The 5,549-nt window shown below is 27.8% G+C and overlaps 1 protein-coding gene across 2 annotated transcripts in view; it reads right to left on the reverse strand.

The window, feature by feature from the left end:
* The window catches only part of LOC126738206 (ankyrin repeat and fibronectin type-III domain-containing protein 1), a 495,291-nt gene that overhangs the window by 262,583 nt on the left and 227,159 nt on the right, over window positions 1-5,549 (reverse strand). The window lies entirely within an intron of this gene.

The following is a 5,549-nucleotide window of genomic DNA, read 5'->3' on the forward strand; positions in this document are numbered from 1 at the left end:
TTGACACAAAACCTGAAAATTCAAAACAAAAATTCCTGGATCAAGTTTTAGGAAGCATAGGTTAGATATTATTACTTAATGATTTTCTGTATTTCGGTATATTACATATTTCATTTATTACTGTTGTAAATTAAAAAATTTAACAGAATTGTAATTGGGCTTTGCCCATTTATAAATAAATAAATATCTGGAATTTTAAATAAAATTATAGCTAGATGCCTGAGAATAAATCAATGATTTTACTACCTGAAATAAAATAACATGTCATTTAGCTGTTGGAAAAAATGATTCATGTCTCGTTTATAAATAGTCATTTAATAGATCAATTGCCTTGAAAAAAATAAAAATCAGCTACTTAAAAGTAAAGAAATTGTATGGCTAACTGCTTGAACTAAAAAAAGTAAATTGTTGAAAAAATTCAATGATTAAACAATAATATTAATAAGTTAACAAAAAAGTCAAAAAAATTGAGGGATTGGCTGTTTAACTTATAATCATTCGCTTAACTATATAATTTGATTGACACAAGACTATGATTCTTTATTGGAAAAACGGGTTTTCAAAATAAAAATAATTTATCTAAATATCTTATTTACCTCTCGAGATCTGTATTATGAAGCAAAAAGTTCTTAGAATATTAAAGCAATCAAGAAATTATTGAAAAGAAAATACTGATGACTAAACTACTCGAAATTAAAAGAGATTTCTCGAAGAAATAACGTAAACTGAACAATATTTTTTTCAAAAAAAGCAGTTTTTCAACCGCTTAAAATCATAAGATTTAATCAACTATGAAAGAATAAAATTAATATTACATTATTAGTTAAACTAGGGAAAATAAAAAATTACGATCACTGCCTCATCTGTCTGACATAATACAAAATAAACACATAAATGTATAAATCTTGAAACCTAATCATAACCTAACTAATTGAAATTAAAAAAAACATTGATATCTCATAATTTTAGATCTGAATTACTTAACTTTAAAAAAAGTAGTCGAAGCAAATAAAAATTAAATTAAATGTTTTCACCTAAAATTATAAAAACATCTGAATCTATTGCTCAAATGACTGAAATATCCCTGGAGGAAATCATTGAAAAAATATAAAATTAATGCGTCAACTGCTTCAAATTGAAAAAATTAATGGCTCAACCGCTTGGAATAAGACAAAATAAAAACTACGTAAATAATAACTATTTGGAATTTCAAGAAATTTTATATTTTTGATGGTCTGAGAAAAATAAAAATCACAATTTTAACTGCCTAGAATAATAGAAAATCTAATAACTAAAAAAAAATTACTCAAGTGTCTGAAAATCAGTGGCTGAACTGCTTGATAAAGAATCGTGAAAAAACAATTATGTCTAAAGAAAAATAGACGAAATATATATATGAAAAAAAAAATTTTATGTGCCTAAAATTAAAGAAACTCTAGGGCTCAACTGCCGGAAGTAATATTAATGAAATGTCTGAATTGCATTGAATTACATAATGGCTATGGCACTAATGCATGATAGCTATACCCAAAACAATAGACTGTTGATTTAAGATGATCTGGTACTTCTTAATATCATATAATTAACAATAAAAAAAAGGAAATTTTTGGTCTGAAAAAAAAATCACATAGACGCTTAAAAAATTAGCAGCTGAACTATCTGGTAGAAAATAATATTCGGAATTACTACCCGAAATTAAAAAAAAAAACTTAAATACCTGAAAAAATCATTCATGATTTAATTAATTTAAATTCCTACCTACTAAGTGGCTGAAATTGTAGAAAAAAATCAGTACCTAAAATGTCCGGTAAAAAAAAGAATACATTGAATTACTACCTGAAATAAAAACAGAAATACTTAAATGTCTAAAAAGAAATCAATGATGATTTAACTACTTGGAATTATTGCCTCAAAATAAAATTGAAAATCCATCCTGTAACTGACTAAAATTTAAGAAAAATCGAAAAAATTAAAAAACGACATAATAGGTTGACAAAATCACTAACTGAACTGTCCGATAAAAAAAAAAACAGGGTGTCCCTTTATAAACTGACACATTTTAACTGCTTATAAGTCGAGAACGAAAAATGACAACAATGTGCGGTTTTCACAGAACTTCATTAATATTTTTAAAGTTTTTTTTTTGATAGTGTTGCCAAGTTTCAAAATTTACCTAAAATAGAAGGAAAAAAATTGATGATTTTCAAAGGCTGATTTCTCAAAAATTTCAAATGTAACACCCTGTACTTTTTAATTTCACATGAAAGCCTGTTAAATCCCCTTTCCAAAAATTTATAAATTGTCTTAAAGTCATTATTTTTTTTTACAGATCCAATTTTAGTAAATGTCACCTTTTTAAAAATTTTCCTAGAATACATATTCGGTGATTGATGAACATTTTCTAGTAGTTGCCTATGTATCGCTTTAGCATGATTATAATTAAATAATTTGCACTATTGCCATGTCTATAAAAAGTATTTAATCTATGTATTAAATTACAACTATTAACAACTATTTTAACAACAAACAATTGAAGAAATTAATTTTAACTTATAACTAATAAATTAGCTGCTGAATATGACCCCCATTTTGCTCGGAACACAAATGTGGACGGAGAAATAAGTTGCCGAAGGCGTTTTGTAGCATTCGCGGTGTAATTTGGTTGAAAGCGTTTACTATGTTGTTGCGCAGTTCATCCAAATTTCTTGGGGTTGGATTGTAGGTCTTTTACATATCCCCATATACAAAAACCTGGAATGGTTAGATCGGGAGAATAAGGTGCCTACTCAATTGGACCTACTCGCCCTATCCATCTGTTTCCAAAAGTAATATCTAAGGAATCCCTTGCGACCCTGGAGAAGTGTGGTGGTGCACCGTCTTGCTGGAAGTAGACCGTGTCTAAAATTCCATCCTGCTGAAGTTGAGGATAAAAAAATGTTTCCAACATATCGGTGTAATTGTTTCCATTCACTGTTGCTTCTTGAAAAAAAAAATGGCCCATAAATTTTAGATTTTGATACTGCACAACAAACGTTCAGCTTAGGAGAATCTCTTTCAAATTCGTTATACACTCGAGGATTTTCATCTCCCCAAATTCGGCAGTTATGCTTATTTACTCGACCACTGATGTGAAATGTTGCCTCATCAGACATTATTAAATTGGTATCCGGCTCATTTCTAAAAAGATCTAGTAGTGTTTCGCACATTAAATATCTTTTTTCAAGGGCGCGATTTTCTATTTTTTGCAAAGTTTCAATTTTGTAGGGTTTAAACTTAATTATTTTTAGAATTTTATGTACTTTACTTTTTGACATATTTGTCGTTTGAGCTATCTTCCTAATAGATATTTGGTCATTGTTTAAGGACAACACTTTTTTTACCAGCAAAATATTATCCAACAGATTATCTTGTGCATTTAGGTTTGTTCTAATTTTTCTTTTAACTGTTCCCTCCTGCGAAAATTGGCGTACCCAATGAAGTATAGAATTGCGTGAAGGTGAGCCCTTTAAAAAATCAGCCTAAATCTTCTTCTCGTCTGCGTAACTGATTTGCATTCACTAAATAATAACACGCAACGTGCCTTTTCCCGGGTGGTAAACATATTTAAACCTTTCAAAATCTTTAAAAAATGCAAAAATACATATAGAAATCAAATTATTGGGACTGCCCAACGAATGACGTTAAAAAGATTTGACAGTAGTTGAAGCCCACAAAACAAATTGTGCAACTCACAGCCTCCTTGACAAGCTACAATTGTTATTGTTGTCACTTAATACCGAGAATGTTATTTAATAGGTATTTATTGTAGGAAAATTTTTAAAAAGATGTCATTTACTAAAATTGGCTCTGCAAAAAAAATTATGAATTTAAGACAATTTATACATTTTCGGAAAAAGGATTTAACAGGCTTTCATGTGAAATTTAAAAGTACAGGGTGTTATATTTAAAATTTTTAACAAATCGGCCTTTGAAAATCATAATTTTTTTTCCTTCTGTTTCAGGTAAATTTTGAAACTTTGCAACATTGTCAAAAAAAACTTAAAAAACGTAAAAACATTACTTAAAACACGTTAAAATGTGTCAGGTTATAGATGGAAACCCTGTACATTGAATTACTGCCTAAAATTAAAACAGAAATACTTAAATGCCTACAAAGAAATCAATCATGATTCTTGGAATTATTGCCTGAAAATAAAATTGAAAATCCATTCTGTAACTGACTAAAATTTAAGAAAACTCGAAAAATTTTAAAAACACATAATAGCTTGACCAAATCACTAGCTGAACTGCCCAATAAAAAAATTATACATTGAATTACTACCTGAAATAAAAACAGAAACACTTATGCCTGAAACATCAATCATGATTTAACTACTTGGAATTATTGCCTCAAAATAAAATTGAAAATCCATTCTGTAACTCACTAAAATTTAAGAAAACTCGAAAAAATTAAAAAACCACATAACTACTTTAAAAAAGTAACTGCTGATTTGCCTGATAAGAAAATCAGAATTTGAATTACTATTTGAAACGAAAACAGAAACACTAAAATCCTTTTAAAAATCTGACTGAAAAAAAATTATTAATGATTTAATGACCCCTGAAAAAAAAGTTAAAATCCATTCTTTAACTGACTGAAATTAAAGAAAACCTAGAACAATGGAAGACATTAGATAATAGCTTAAAAAAATTCAATTATTTTTGCAATTTGAGAAACTTAAGGTATTTATTTTCTTTGATCAATGTTCTTTTACCTTTAAGTTGTGGTCATGTTTTTTTTCAATGCAATTTCTTTTTTTTTAATTTCGCGTCGGTGAGTGACAAATGATAATGATAAAGCATTTATTTAGCATAAAAGTTACATGTAATAATAAAAATTATAATAAATTATTAGGTACAATAAAGTAGTTAGATTTACAAATAACTAGAAGAAAGAGATAAACGTATGCTAAAAAAAGCATGACCTCAATAAAACTACATAAAAAAACTTAATAAAAATTTAAAAAATAGAAACTAGTCAAAAGTAAAACCTAACTTAATAAAATATAGAAATATAAAAATAAAAGATGTATAAATAAATTTACGCCCTTAATATTTTTGCCAGCTGTTATGTATATGTCTTTATTTTTTCTTATTTCAGACAGTTGATTTTCATTTTTTAGGCAGTCATTTAAATATCGTTTAATTACAAGTAGTTACTTATTTTGTTATATTCAAAGTCTATTGTAACCTCAAATCAAACTTGAAAAGAATACAAAAGATAGTACTAGGCCTTCAATCCTGATAATATTATTTTATATTTCTCAACGCAATCTACTAAGACTGTACGATTTTCTTTCTAAAAACAGGTTTTTACCACAAATTACCACTTGCGGCTTGATAGAATCAACAATAAAAAAAATCCCAGATAACAATCGAATAGAATAGACATTTCTCATTTAAATTTCATCATCAAAAACAAAAAAAAAACAACGAGTAGTCCGCGACCGACATACGAGCCCGAAGAAATTGATGCCGTTCATTTAACGGATGAATGGGAGAATTTCCCA

Source organism: Anthonomus grandis, chromosome 1 (assembly GCF_022605725.1).
Source record: "Anthonomus grandis grandis chromosome 1, icAntGran1.3, whole genome shotgun sequence".
NCBI classification, from domain to species: Eukaryota; Metazoa; Arthropoda; class Insecta; order Coleoptera; family Curculionidae; genus Anthonomus; species Anthonomus grandis.